Source organism: Myotis myotis, unplaced genomic scaffold (genome assembly GCF_014108235.1).
Source record: "Myotis myotis isolate mMyoMyo1 unplaced genomic scaffold, mMyoMyo1.p scaffold_m19_p_1, whole genome shotgun sequence".
NCBI classification, from domain to species: domain Eukaryota; kingdom Metazoa; phylum Chordata; class Mammalia; order Chiroptera; family Vespertilionidae; genus Myotis; species Myotis myotis.
The window spans coordinates 219,490,479-219,507,452 of NW_023416313.1; the positions used below are offsets into that span (position 1 = coordinate 219,490,479).

Genomic DNA, 16,974 nt, shown 5'->3' on the forward strand with positions numbered 1-16,974 from the left:
ATCTCTGTATATTCCTTTCTGGAAAGAAACCTGGCATCCTATGACCATTAAACAAAGGGGGTCCATCCAGGTTAGCTCATCCATATGTGCATCAGTCCCAGAACCTCCACCAGGCCAGCCCTGCTGCAGGACATTTTATCACCCTTGAGTGCCAGATGGGTAAGGGACAGGCGGGGACTGGAGCTGGCTCCCCTGACCCTCCCCACCCATCACACTGCCCAAAGAGAGAAGCCCCAGTGAGAGGCACATTTAACACTTACCCGTCCTTACATTAGTAGCACGTCCATTACTGTGTTTGTTAAGGCAAAAAAAAGATATTTATTGAGAGCACAATAGGATGTGCCAAGCCCCAGGTTGGGCACTTTCAGACCGCATCACAGACTCCTCACAACAACCCTGTGAGGTAGGTGCAGAGCCCCTTTCACAGATGCGGATGGCGAAGGCACAGCCAGTCCCCTAAGTCTCAGGGTTCGTAAGGTGTGGGCAGGCGTCAAGCCCACGTGTCTGACCCTCAGCTCAATGAAGTCCATCCGCATAGGGTGGGCGACTACCGCAGGGGAGGCTGAGGAGGAGGGCACACCCCTCCTTGCAGGGGGCAGCCGGGTCCAGAGTCTTTGGGTCCAGCCTGTCCCGAGGGAATGTGAGCAGGGCGTCCCCGTGGCTGTGGAGGCTGAGAGAGACACAGGTGCAGATGAAGGCCACCCACTCTCGGTCGCACTGGCCAACAAGCGTTCTCATGCAGACAGGCAGGTCAGGAGCGCAGAGAGGACAGGAACCCCCTCTGCTTACCAGACGGAGCGCCTGAGAACCTGGACATCGCAGGAAAGGCCCTGGCTCTCCGCTGTCATGGGGTCGAGGGGAGCACCCAGCCACCAGCTCCAGCCTTTCTACTTAGTTCCCTTCAGCCTCTGGTGTCCTGCACATTACCTGGGTCTCCTCCACCCGCACAGACTTCCAGAAGCACAACCCTGGTCATGGCGCCCTCCCCGACCAGCCACCTCTCACAGTGCTCACCGCATTAACCCAAAATCTGGAACTCGTAGCCTTTCCAAAGACCACCCCAGCTCTCCAACCCATTACCAATGAAACCTGAGTGTTTTCTAAAATATCAGCCTCGTCCTACTCTGGGGGTTTCTAGATATTCTCCCTGATCTTCCCATTTTGGCCTCTCTTCCCTTCCCTCCCTCCCTGTCTCCCCAGAGTTGGCCAGGTGCCTCTCCCACACCTCTACTCTGTCCCACAGTCCCCTGGGCCAGAGGCCAGGGAGCACAGGGCTCTGTGACCAGCGCCCACAGACTGCAGGGCGCATGGCCAGCCTCAAAGCCCCCAGGAGGGCGAGGGCTTCTGTGTGCCAGGTAACAAAGCATTTATTTTCATATAAATAACCTCACTGAAGCAAAAACCATGTCAGGTATGTGACTAGTTCCAGGTTACAGGTAAGCAAGATCACATAGCTACCACACACACACCCACAAACACACATGTGTAAAAAGGTGCTGGGGCAGCTCAAACCCAGATCTTGATTCTTGGGAACCAATACACGGGGTACAGCCAGGCACAGCCACCTTTCTCGGTGTCTACCAGCATCCCCTGGAGGACACAATCATGATGCACCCAATCTACAGATGGGAATGCCAAGACTCGGGGTGGTTTAAGTAACCTGCCCAAAGACCACTACACTGGCAAATAGTAACATCAGGACCAGAAACTAAATGGGCAAGACCTCCAGAGCCCCACCCCTCAACATCTGCCCTGCGAGGTGGGTGCTAGGTTCCCCCGCAGAAGATAGACCCAAGCAGTCACCTTAAGTTTAAACGCCACACATTTGTCTAGCTCCAAGGTTCCGGCTTTGCCCAGTCTACCTACCCCTCAATGCAATAAATAAAATGCTGAATTCTCAATAGTGTCCCCAAGGCCCAAACCTTGTCCCATGCTGGGAACAATAGGCTAAAGGCGGGGGGGGGGGTCCTCACCATGTCTGGGACCTGCATGGATGCTGGGAGCTGCATCTAAGGTTTGCCAAGCGCCATGTGCCTTGGACACCCTGCTTCACTGATGAGTTGTTCCGTATAGACCCCTCACAGGGCATGGTCCTTGTCATCCACAAGAGCAATCATCTCCCCCAATTTTCTCTAAATAGAGCTGAGCATTAACTAATCTCAAATGGGGCAGGAATGGCTCTAAGATCTCCTCAGTGGCGCCAGACCAAGGTGCGCTAATGACTTGAAAGCCTGCTCACGGCTGGAACCAGCCCTTCAACTCAGGCCCCCTGGCTCTCACTCGAGCCTCTTGAAAATATGGGCTGTGATTTCTGAGCACGCAGGGAACACAGTTTACTGATTACTAATCAACCTCGTTTTGTAAGGAACAAAGTTGGAAAAGATAATCAAACTTTCAACAGAACTCAGACTTGGAAGTGGCAGCTGAATAAGGGTCTCACCTGATGACTGACACACAAACACAGCCCCTTGCAAACTTGCTCAGCTCTCCTTCCAAAAGGAGATGTCACAATGAATCCTTGTGAGCTGGCCCTAGTCTAGCACTAGCTGATTTTTAAAATTGTGTGTTGACTGGGAGTGAATGAAGGAAGGAATTAAGGGATGAAGGAATGGGTTATAACCACGGCCATCTGGTGGAGGAACCTGGAAGGTGGAAGGCAAAGGTTATGGCAGGGACCAGGCACCACCAGACAGGGTGGCCTGGAGAGGATGTCTCTGCTGGTGGACAGGGGCCCTGTCAGACCCCAGTCGTGGATTCATCACTGTGTGTGATGCATGGGAAAGCACCTTAGAGAAGGAAGCCATATGGGTGACGGTGGCAGATGAGATTCAGCTGGGGCTTGCTTACAGCAGTGACTCTGGAGGAAGAAGCTATAAATATGGGTGTTTGCTATATGACCACAGCCCATGGCACTACACACCACAACCAAAGGAAAAGGTTTGCTTTCAGAAAAGGGAGAGGCCAAAACGCCATGTTAAGAAATGTAGGATGAATTCAAGGATGGATGGATGGATGGATCAAATTAAGTTGGAAATCATCGCCAACCTCCCAAGAATATCACTGACAACTCATTACACTTTCATTCATCCCTTCATCCTCTCATCCATCAGGCAATCATTCAATCACTCACTACACATTAATCCATCCTTCCATCCTCTCATCCAGCCACCCACTCACCAACTCACTACATCTACAACCATCCATCCATCCTGCCATCTTCTCTTCCATTAGCCAATCAATGACCATTCACAGCACAGTCATCCATTCTCTAACTGATAGGCCAATCACTTACCCACTCACTCACAACTTCATCAACATTTGATTATCTCATCCACTAGCCAATCACTGACCACATTACACCTTCAACATCCTTCCTTCCATTCATCAATCAGCCAATCATTCATCACTCACTATACCTTCATCCATCTTTCCATCTTCTCATACATCTTTCTATCCTCTCATCCATTAGCCAACCACTCATCCACACACATCTTCATCCATCCTTCCAACATTCCATCCTCTCATCCATTAGCCAACCATTAGTGAGTTTAGTTCACTCACTAAAATTTCATCCATCCTTCCATCTTTTCATACAATAGCCAACCACTAACCCAATCACTACATCTTCATTGCTCCTTCCATACTCTTATCCATCAGCCAACCACTCACCCACTGATTCACATCTTCATCCACCCTACCATCCTCTCATCCATTAGCCAATCACTGAACACTTACTACATCTTCATTCATCCCTCCATCCTCTCATCCATCAGCCAATCGATCATTCACTCACATCTTCATCCATCCTTCCATCCATGTCATCCATCAGCCAACTACTCACTCACTTACTACATCTTAAGCCATCCTACTATCCTTCCATCCTCACATCTATTAGCAATACACTGACCACTCACTACATCTTCATCACTTCCATCTCTCATATATCAATCAACCACTCACCTCCCCATTCATAGCTTCACCCATCCTTCCATCCTCTCATCCACTAGCCAATCACTCAATCACTCACTCTACCTTCATCCATCCTTACACTGTCTTAACCATCTGTCAAACAAAACCCCACTCACTACATCTTCATCCTTTCTTCCAGCCTCTCATCCATCAGCCAATCATTTACTTATTCACTATACAGTCATCCACCCTACCATCCTCTCATCCATCATCCTACCATTCACCCACTTACATCTTCATCCATATTATTATCCTTCCATCCTCTCATCATTAGCAATACACTGACTACTCACTACATATTCATCTCTCCTTCCATCCTCTCATTCATCAGCCAAACATTCACCCACTCATTCACACCTTCATCTATCCTTCCATCCTTACATCTTCTCATCCATTAGCCAATCACTGACCACTCCCTACATCATAATCCATATTCTCATCCATAATCCAATCACTCAGTCATTCACTACACCTTCATCTATCTTTCCACTGTCTTATCTATGAGCCTACCAAAAACCCACTCATTACATCTTCATCATCCCTCCATCCTCTCATCAATCAGCCAACCACTCACTCAATCACTACATTTTCATCCATCCTTCTATCCTTCAATCCTCTCATCCATTAGTCATATACTGACAACTCACATCTATATACATCCCTTTATCCTCTCATTCATCCACCAATCATTCATTCATTCACTACACCTTCATACATCCTTTCCTCATCTCATCCATCAGCCAACTAAAACCCACTTCCTAAATCTTCATCCATCCTACGATCCTCTATCCATCAGCCAACTACTTACCCACTCACTACATATTCATGCATCCTTCTAGCCTTCCATGAACTCACCCATTTTCCAGTTGTTCACAACTCACTACATCTTCATCTATCCCTTTATCCTCGCATCCATCAGATGCTCACTTATTCACTCACTATACCGTCATTCATCCTTCCATCATCTTATTCATCAGCCAACCAAACTCCCACCCACTACCTATGCACCAATCCTTCCATACTCTCACCCATCAGCTAATTTTCATTCACTCACTACACTTTATACCATCCTTCCATCCTCTAATTGATAAACCAATCATTCACCAACTCACTATATCTCCATTTATCCTTCTGACCTTCCATCCACTCATCCATTAGCGATTCACAGACTACTCACTACATCTGCATCCATTTCTTTATCCTCTCACCAATCATCCATTCACTCATTTACTCACTACACTGTCATCCATCCTTCAATTGTCTTATCCATCAGCCAACCACTGACACACTCACATCTTCATCAATCCCTCCATCATCTCATTCATCAACCAACCACTCACCCCCTCATTCATATCTTCATCCTTTCATCCTTTTTCCAATCACCCACTCACATCTTCTTCCATCCTCTCATCTTCTAATCCAACCACTTGTTTGCAACTTCACCCATCCTTTTATCCTTCCATGCTCTCATCCATTCGCCAGCCATTGACCACTCACTACATCTTCATTCATCCCTCCATATTCTCATACATCAGTGAATCACTCATACACTCACTACAAATTCATCTTTCCTTCAATCTGACATACATCAGCCAACTACTGACCTATTCTCTACATCTTCATCCCTCCTTACATCCACTCAATCACATCTTCATTTATCCCTCCATCATCTTATCCTTCAGACACCCACTTACCCACTCAATCACATCTTCATCAATCCTTCTATCTTTCAATCATATCATCCATTAGCAAATCCCTAATCACTTACTACACCAGCATACATGCTTCCATCCCCTCAGGCATCAGTCAACCAATCACCCATTCACGACATCTTCATCCATCCCTCCATCCTTTCATCCATTAGCCAAGTCATCACCCACTCATTATACCTCATCCATCAAGCCATTCTCTCCTCCATCAACTAACCACTCACCCAATCATTGAATCTTCATTCATCCTTACATCCTTCTATCTTCTCTTCCAATAGTCATTCACTGACCACTGAAAACATCTTCATCCATCCCACCATCCTCTAATCTGTCAGCCAAGCACTCATTCACTCACTAAACCTTTATCCATAATGCCAGCCTCTCATCCATCAGTCAATGACTGAACCATTAACTACATCTTAGTCCATCCTTCTGTCCTCTCATCCTTCAGCCAAACACAGACCCGCACTCCCATCCTCCTCCATCCCTCCATTCCATTAGTCAATCATTCATCTACTCATTCACATACTCATCCATCCTCCTGTTTATTAGCCAACCACTGATCCACTCAGTACATCTTCATCACCCTTCAGCCAGACACTCACCCAATCATTACATTCTCATCCATCTTGAAATCCTTCCATTCTCTCATCCATTACCCAATCACTTATGACTTACAACTTTATGCATTCCTCCATCCTGTCAATCCATCAACCAACCAATCATCCACTCACTAAATCTTCATCAATCCTTCCATCCTCTCATCCAGCAGCAAACCATTGACCCACTCAGTACATCTTCATCTCCCTTCTATGTTTTAATCCATCAGCCAACCACTGACCCATACACACATCTTCATCCATCCTTTCATCCTTCATCTTTTCCATAAAAAAAACCACTCACATACTCATTCACAACTTCATTCATTCTTCCTCCTTTCATTAGCTGATCACTGAAAACACTCTACATCTTTATCCATTGCTCAGTTCTCTCCTCTATCAGCCAATACATGACCCACTCATTACATCATCCATCCTCTCATTCATGAGCCAACCACTAACCATTCATTCACGTCTTCACTTATATTTACATCTTCCCATTTATCTGCCAATCACTCATTCACATCTTCATCTATCTTTCCATCCTTCCATCCTCTCATCCATTAGCCAATCATTCACCACTCACTACATCTTCATCCATCCTTTTATCCTATCACCCATCAGCCAATCATTCCCTCACTACACTTTCATCCATCTTATCATCCTCTGATCCAGCACCAAACCAATTACTCACTTACTACATCTTTATCCACCAGCAAATCACTAACCTACCCACATCTTCATCTGTCCTTCCATCCTCACATCCATCAGCCAACCATGGATCCACATTCATATCTTTATCCATCCCTCCATCCTCTCATCCAGCAGCCAATGCATCATGCATTCACTACATGTTTATCCACCCCTCCATCCCCTCATTTATCAGCAAACTACTAACCACTACTACATCTTCAAACTATCCTTCTATATTCAACCATCAGCCAGATACTCACCCACTCACTACATCTTCACTGATCACTCCATCCTTTTATTCTCTCAACCATTAGTCCATCATGGACACTCACTACACCTTCATCCATCTCTCCATGCTGTCATCCATCAGCCAACCACTGATCCACTAGTCACATCATCATCCATCCTTCCACTCACTTAAGCAATAGCCAATCACTGTTGACTAACTCTATCTTCATCCATCCTTCCATCCTCTCATCAATTAGCCAATCACTGACCACTTGCTACATCTTCATCCATCCCTCCATCCTCTCATTCATCAGCCAATCACTCACTCACTCACTACACTTTCATGTATCCTTCCATATCTTGTGCATCAGTCAACTGCTGATCCACTCACTACATCTTCACCCATCATTCTAGCCTCTCTTCCATCAGCCAGCCATAGACAGTCATTCATATCTTCATCCTTCCATCCTTCTACTCTCTCATCCATTAGGCAATGACTGAACATTCACTACATCTTCATCCATATGTCCATCCTCTCTTCTATCAGTCAACCATTAATCCACTCACTACATCTTCACCAACCCTCCTATCTTTCTATCCACTAATCCATTAGCCACACACTGACCACTCACTACATCTTCATCATCCTTCCATCCTCTCATTCATCAGCCAATCACTCATTCACTCACTTCACTTTCATCCATCCTTCCATCTCTCACCCATCAGTCAACTACTGACCCACTACATCTTAATCTAGTCTTCCACCCTCTGGTCCATCAGGTAACCATTGACCCTATCATTCACACCTGCATCCATCCTTCCCTCCCCTTATTCATGAGGCAATCTCTGACCTAGATCCCTCTTTGCATCCTCTCACCCATCAGTCACGCTCTCATCTGCATCCAACCTTTCATTTTCCTATCCATCAACCCACCATTCACCTACTCATTCACATCTTCATCCACACTTCCTTCCATCTTCTCCTTCATTAACCAATCACAGACCACTCACTACATCTTCATCTATCCTTCCATTCTCTTATTAGCAAACCAATCACCTATTCATTACATCTTCATCCCTCCATCTGATTATCCAGTCAACCACTGAGCACTCATTCACATCTTCATTTATATTTCTATCCTCTCATCCATGAACCAACTATGAACTCAGTCACATCTTCACCCATCCTTCCATCCTGTCATCCATCCACCACCACTCACTCACCCACTATTCCCATATTCTTCCATTCTTCCATGCTTCCGTCCTCTCATCCAAAAGCCAATCACTGATCACTTACTGTATCTTCAATCCTTCCAGCCTCTCATCAATCATCCAATCATTCATTCACTCACTAGACCTTCATCCACATTTCCATCATCTTATACATCAGCTAATCACTTACCCATTTTCATCCATCAATGCTATTATCTGTTAGCCAATCACTGACCACTCATTAAGCCTTTATTCATTCCTCCATTCTGTCATCCATCAGCAAAACAATCATGCACTCAATACTTCATCCATCTTTCCAACCTATTTTCCATCAGTAATTCACTAACTTCTCATTCACAGATTCATTTATACTTACATCTCTCATTCATCAGCCAATTATTCTCCCACTCACTGCATCTTCATCCATCCTTCCATCCTCTCAGCCATTAACCAACTATAAAACCACAGTCACATCTTCATCCAACCCTCCATCCTCTCATCCAACAGTCATTCACTCACTATACCTTCATCCATATTTCCATCATCTCATCCAAAAGCCGACCAAAAACCCACTCACTACATCTTCATCCATCCTCCATCCTGTCAATAATCACCCATTGATTCATCCATTCTTCCACACTTCCATCCTCTCATCCATTAGACAATCACTGATTGTTCACTACATCTTTACCCTTCTATCCATTCTCTCATCCATTAGTCAATCAGACATTCTCTCAATACACATTCATCCATCCTTCCATCCTTTCATCCATTAGACAACCACTCACCCACTCATTAAATTTAATCCCCCCTTCCATCCACTCATCAATCAGTCAACCACTGACCACTCACTACATATTCATCAACCCTTCCATCTTCTCATCCAGCAACCGACCACTCACAGTCATTCACATCTTCATCCACCCTTTTATTCTTCTATCCTCATCAATTAGCCAATCAGTAACCACTTGCTACTTCATCCATCCCTCAATACTCATTCATCAGCCAATCACTCATTCACTCACTACACTTTCATCCATCAGTCAACTAGTGGCCCACTCACTTACATCTTCATCCATCCTCTCATCCATCACCTAACAGTCTTTCACATATTCATCCTTCCATCCTCTCATCCATTAGGTAATCACTGAACTTTCACTGTGTCTTCATCAATCCTTCTATCTTTCTATCCTCTAATCCATTAGCCAATCATTGACCATTCACTACATCTTTATCCATCCTTTCATCCTCTCTCCCATCAGTCAACTATTGACCTACAATCATATCTTCATCCACCCTTGTATTGTTCCATCCTCTCATTCATCAGCCAATCATTCATTCACTACACTTTCACCTATCATTCCATCTCTCATCCATCAGTCAACTATTGACCCACTCACTACCTCTTCATCAAGTCTTCCATTTTCTGATCCATCAGGCAACCATTACCCTATCATTCACATTTTCATCTATCCTGTCATCCCCTTATTCATTAGGCAATCACTCATCATTCACTACATCTTGATCCATTCTTCCATCCTCTCATTCATCAGCCAATCACTCATTCACTCACTACATCTTCATCCATCCTGTCACCCATCAACCAACCATTCACACTATCATTCACTTCTTCATCCATTCTTCCTTACCCCCCACCTCATTGGTTAGGCAATCATTGACCATTCATTACCTCTTTATCCACCATTCCATCCTCGCACCCATCAGCCCAGCTATTGACCTACACTCACATCTTCATGCAACCTTCATTCTCCTATCCATCAAACAACCACTCACATATCATTCACATCTTCATCCACTCTTCTTTCCTTCCATCTTTATCTTCAATAACCAATCATAATTACTCACTATATCTTCATCATCCCTCCATCCTCTTATCAGCCAACCAATAACCCACCCATTACCTCTTCATCCATCTTTCCATTCTATTATCCATCAGTCAACCACTGACCTCTCATTCACATCTTCATTTATATTTACAACCTCTCATTCATCAACCAATTATTCACCCACTCACTGCATCTTCATCCGTCCTTCCATCCTCTCAGCCATGAACCAACTATAAATCCACAGTCACATCTTCATCCATCCATCCGTCAGTCATTCACTCAATACACCTTCATCCATCAGCCAACCAAAAACCCACTCAGTACATCTTCATCCATCCTCCATCCTGTCATCCATCATCCATCCACTTATCCACTATTTAGGTCTTCACCCATTCTTACACACTTCCATTCTCTTATTCATTAGCCAGTCACTGACTATTCACTACATCTTTATCCTTCTATCCATTCTCTCATCCATTAGTCAATCAGACATTCACTCAATACACATTCATCCATCTTTCCATCCTGTCATCCAATAGGCAACCACTAACTATTAACTACATTTTTATCTATTCTTCCATCCTTTAATCCATTAGATAACCACTCACAAACTCATTAAATTTAATCCTCCCTTTCATCCTCTCATCAATCAGCCAATCACTGACCACTCACTACATCTTCATCAATCCTTCCATTCTCTCATCCAGCAGCCAACCATTCAGTCACTCACATCTTCATCCTTCCATCCCCCTAACCATCAGCCAACCACTGATCCACTCACTACATCTTCATCCATCCTTCTATCTTTCCATCCTCTAATCCATTAGCCAATCACTGACCACTTGTTACATCTTCATCCCTCCATCCTCTCATCCATTAGCCATCCACTGACAACAGTCTTTCATATCTTCATCCTTCCATCCTCTCATCCGTTAGGCAATCACGGATCTTTCACTGTGTCTTCATCCATCCTTCTATCTTTCTATCTTCTAATCCATTAGCCAATCAGTGACCATTCACTACATCTTTATCCATCCTTTCATACTCTCTCTCATCAGCTAGCTATTGACCCACACTTCCCATCTTCATCCACCCTTTTATTCTTCCATACTCTCATCAATTAGCCAATCACTGACCACTTGCTACATCTTCATCCATCCCTCCATCCTCTCATTCATCAGCCAATCACTCATTCACTCACTTCACTTTTATTCTTCTTTCCATCTCTCACCCATCAGTCAACTACTCACCCACTCACTACATCTTCATCCAGTCTTCCATCCTCTGATCCATCAGGCAACTATTGATCCTGTCATTCACATCTTCATCCATCCATCTATCCCCTTATTCATTAGGAAATCACTGATCACTCACTACATCTTTATCCATCCTTGCATCCTCTCACCCATCAGCCAATAGTTGACCCACACTCACATCTGCATCCAACCTTTCATTCTCCTATCAACCAATCATTCATCTACTCATTCACATCTTCATCCACCCTTCCTTCCATCGTCTCCTTCACTAACTAATCACAAACCATTCACTACATCTTCATCCATTCCTCCATTCTCTTATTTATTAGCAAACCAATCACCCACATTACATCTTCATCCCTCCATCTGATTATCCAGTCAACCACTGAGCACTCATTCACATCTTCATTTATATTTCTATCCTCTCATCCATGAACCAACTATGAACTCAGTCACATCTTCACCCATCCTTCCATCCTGTCATCCATCAGCCACCACTCACTCACCCCACTATTCACATCTTCTTCCATTCTCCCATGCTACCATCCTCTCATCCAATAGCCAATCACTGATCACTTACTACATCATCATCAATCCCTCCCATCCTCTCATCCAATAGCCAATCACTGATCACTTACTACATCTTCATCAATCCCTCCCATCCAATTATTCATTCACTCACTACACATTCATCCATATTTCCAACATCTCATCCATCAGCCAACCGCTCACCCACTCATTCACATCTTCATCCATCCATGCTCTTACCTGTCAGCCAAACACTGAACACCCACACCTTCATCCAAACATCCATCCTATCATGCATCAGCCAAAGAATCATGCACTCACTACATCTTCATCCATTCCTCCATCCTGTCATCCATCAGCCAACCACTCACCCACTCACTACATCTTATTCTCTTCTTCAGTCTTCTCATCCAATAGACAGACACTTATCCACTCATTATATCTTTCCCCTCTCAATTATCTCATCCATTATCCAATTACTGACCACTCACTACGCCTTCATCCATTCCTCCATTGTTATTGAACAGTTAAACAATCATCTACTCACTATCCCTTCATCCATCCTTCCATCCTCTTATGCATTATTCAACCACTGACACACACTCACATCTTAAATCCTTTCATCCTTTTATCCATCAACTAGCCACGCACCTACTCATTCACATCTTCATCCATCCTTCCATCCTTCCATCCTGTCACTCATAAGTCAATCACTTACCATTCACTACATCTTCATCCATCCCTCCATCCTCTCATTTTTCAGACAATCAATCGCCCAGCCATTACATCTTCATCCATTCTTCCATCCTCTCATTCATCAGCCAATGACTTACCATTCATTCACAACTTCATTTATACTTACAGCCTCTCATCATCAGCCAACAAGTCATCTACTCACTACATTCATCCATCCTTCTATCCTCTTATCCATCAGTCAACCATTCACCCACTCACTGCAGCTTCATCTTCCCTTTCATTCTCTCATCTATCAGGAAACCAATCACCCATTCACTACATCTTTTTTTAATCCTCACCCAAAAAGTAAAGATATTTTTTTCCATTGATTTCAGAAAGAGTGGAAGGGATGGGGGAGGAAAGGAAAGAGAGAGAAACATCAATGCGAGAGAGACACATCAATTGGATGCCTCCTGCACACACCTCAACCATGGCAGGAATAGAGCCTGCAACCCAGGTACATGCCCTTGACCCAGGAATGGAACCTGTGATCACCAGTTGTGTAGGCTGACACTCTAAACACTGAAACTCAACAGTCAGGGCCCATTCACTACATCTTCATCCAACCTTCCATCCTCTCATCCATCAGCCCACCATTTATCTTCTCATTCAGATTTTCACCCATCTTTCCATCCAATCATCCAACAAAGCAATATTTAGTATTTATAACATGTTGGGCATTGGAGATGCAAAGATCAATTCAACATTGTGTTGCCCTTAGGGGCTCACAGTCTAGCAAGAGAAACTGACATGCCTATGAAGCAATGATCATTTCTGGGTGTAGGAAGATAATTCATAAGAATGAGAGAAAGTGGGTGTGCTAAGCCATTAGCTGTGACATAATTTATAACATTAAAAGGAAAGATGCTATGCATAACAATAGCAGGTAGGTGTTGTGAATAATAAGACACAATGCATCTAGTGAGGTGATGAAGACTATGCAAGCAAGAAAATTGTTGATGACAGCATATTAATGGAAAAGGCAGGGCATTAAAACAGCGTATGTGGTGAGGAATGGCAGTTAGGTCATTTAAAAAGAGATGTTCATTTTTTAAAAGTGTGCATTAGACAAGAATTTGAAGGGGATAAAGAAAGATGGGTGCTATGTCAGGTTGATGGATGACCTCATTCTCTAGGTCATGTGCCATTTACACGGTTTATATTAGGAACACAAGAGGGCCTTGGCTTGTCTTACCTAGAGGCCCAACCTCCATCCTCCATCCTCACAGGTGACCCATGCCCAGGGAGGGGCCAAGACACCCACCTGGCCCAACACCCCTTGCTCATGCAACCTTCTGCAGCGCCCTACATTGAGCCCTTCTGCCTATCTAGGTCACAGAGCACTGCCAATAGGCATATAAGCATCTGCCCCCCCGACCCTGATCAATCCAAGTGGGAAGCTGATGCCATTCCAAGGCTACAGATGGAGAAACTGAGGCTGAGAAAGCTGAAGTAAAATGGAGCACACACCAAGCAATGGCAATCACCTGACAGCTTCCTGAGCCAGCGCCTCCCTGCCAGGTACAGTGCATGTAACAGGCACATGACTTGCCAAGAGCTATCCTCCCTGGTCCCCACTTTCTTCAACTGGCTAGATCACGGGAAGCCCAAAAGAGGACGGAAGGTTCCTCCCTTCCTTTCTTCCTCCTATCCACTCCCTCCCTTTCTGTTTTCCTCTCTCTTTTCCTTCCTTCAGTCACTCATCCATTCACTCACTTGAATCAAATCAGATTAGATTTGATTATCTTATTTATGGACTTCAGAAGCACAACTTTAAAGGAATCATAGCCCTTAGTTCATAAGCCCTCCTTTCACAAGTCCTCTTTATTCATTCATATATAATTTTTATTCCTCATTATTTTTTTTATTTATTCCCAAATTTCATCTTTCTCCCTTCCTCTCACTTTTCTGTACATTCTCTCATTCTTATAAATTCAGGTGCATAGGATGCACCAGAGTCCTACATGCAACATCCTTATCCCTGGTCTATGCAGCTCCAACCCTCATTCATTCATTCATTCATTCACTCATTCGTTCATTCTTTCACTCGCTCATGCATTTGTCCTTTCGTTCTTATTCTGGGTCTTCTTTTACTTATTAGGTCTCCTGTGAAATTGTATTAGTCAAAACCCCATGTGCAAAATGAACCTCACTGGCCCATGAATTTATTTTCCCTTGCAATCTTTCTTCCCTGCATTTAGTCACCTTTTACATTCAGTATTTATTATTTTATTTATGTACCTCGATTGCATATATTTTACTGCAGTGGCTGTTTCTTTGGCCAGTGTTTTCTCAATTTTTCATTTATTCTTTGAAAGGTGTAATGTATTTATCTATTTAAGGAGTATGTGTGTAAACCAATTATAATCCCCGTTCAGACAACCTCTTAACTAGCCATTTATCATTTTGGGTGTTTATTTATTGTTTCCTTTTTTGCCTTTTTTTTTTTAATTCTCATTTTCCCTTGCCCTAGACACAGGATCGGATGATCTCATCCATCTTTAGGACTAATGATGACCCATTACCAGCCCCAACAGGCTTTTCTATCTGAGACCCACCCATGTTACCTTTCTACGGGGGTTTTTGGTGGGGGTTTTCCTTCTCCTTCACTTCGTTTCATCTTGCTTTCCTCATCTCTTTCTTTAACCCCGATGCTTTTTTCTTGCGTCTGTTCATGTTTAGGGGCCACAGGTGACATGCTCCCTAGAGTGACATGAACATCCATCCCATGGCAGCCCAGCCCTGGCGGATGCTGGCACAGCCGTTTCCAAGGCAGCCGCTCAGATATCTGTTCATCCTTCCTGTCACTCCTTTATTTCAATATTTATCTTTTTATCTATGGGCCTCAGGTGCACAGAATTGGATTAACCATCATCTGTGGTTCCTGGAGCCTTCTCAGCACCTGTCCGTGGGGCGCCCTTTTGCTTGTTAATTTCTTGTACTGGTGCTTGGCTTTAGGGTTTATTTAATTACATCAAAAGCCCAGTTTTCAATCAGTCATAATTTGGGGGTCCAAGATATTGTCTCATTTTTTTGTTCTAGCATGGCCCTCTCTCTCTCTCTCATACATATGTGTGTGTGTATACATACATATATACATATATATTCACTTAATGTTTTTATTGCTTATATTCATCTTGTCATAATTTTCTATGCCTCCCATTCCTTGTTTTCTCAAATCATCATTTTTTATTCATTTATTCACACAGCCATTCCTCTGCTAATTCCATCTTTCGTTTTAGCCACGTGGGGTTTTTTTACTGTGGAAACTCACTTTTTATTACTAATTATATTTAATGAATATTTGTTCATTATATTTAAATACTTATCTAGTAAGTGCCTTTTCCCCCACACGTCTATTTTAATTTCTTTTCCTACATCTTTTTTCTCCCAGTCTTTCCTTTTATTTTTAAACTCTTTTTCTTGCTCTCTCATGGAACACGTGGATTTATTCTCTGTGTCTTTTGCGTGTGGTATTGTTTTTATTATTTATAAACTTCGGGGCCACAGAGTTGAATTAATGTGGAAAATCAGTGTTAAACCAGTCCTCTCTCATACATGGTAGTTGTTTGGCCTACTTATTTATTCTTTCTTACTCCTTTTATTTATGTTGATTTTTTCCCCATCTTAATTGGTTTTTCTACCAGTCTTTCAATCTTTCTTTCTTACTGCCTTTCATTCTTTTGGAGGCCAGGCACCAGAGATTGGCTGAACCCTAACCCCCTCTACAACCTCTCCTCATCAGTCAATGCAAATCTTTTTCTTCATTCTTTCCCTCATTCATGCCTTCATGCATCCATTTAGTCTTTCTACTTAAATTGTTGTTTTTCCGCTTCTGGATGACAGATGCAGCTAATTGGATACACGATAATCTGTAGTCAATGGGTCCTCCCCTCCCTGGCCTCACGGTGGTCCTCCCTTATGTGTGTCAGCTTTGAACTGTTTCCTGGGTGGGTGGGTGGTTGCCCATGTCAGAAGCACAGATGTGAATTAATCAGAGTTTGGTTCATGCACCCTCATTCTTATTCCTAGAATGGCTCTCTCTTATATATTTATTTGTTACCTAATTACCTTCTTCTTCTTTAGATAATTTTTACATTTCTCTCCAACTTTCACTATTTCTCCCCTTCACTCTCTCATTCTTTCTTTCTTTCTTTCTTGGAGCTCAGCTGCCATGGTCGGATAAATCCCACTGCCA

At 43.5% G+C, this 16,974-nt stretch overlaps 1 long non-coding RNA gene across 2 annotated transcripts in view; it reads right to left on the reverse strand.

Moving 5' to 3' along the window:
• Positions 1–294: 294 nt before the first annotated feature.
• Positions 295–16,974, reverse strand: part of LOC118659995 — a 37,585-nt gene continuing 20,905 nt past the window's right edge. For both annotated transcript variants that reach the window (XR_004968777.1, XR_004968779.1), the window contains one exon: positions 295–670. This is a non-coding gene — a long non-coding RNA (uncharacterized LOC118659995). The remainder of the gene's footprint in view (positions 671–16,974) is intronic.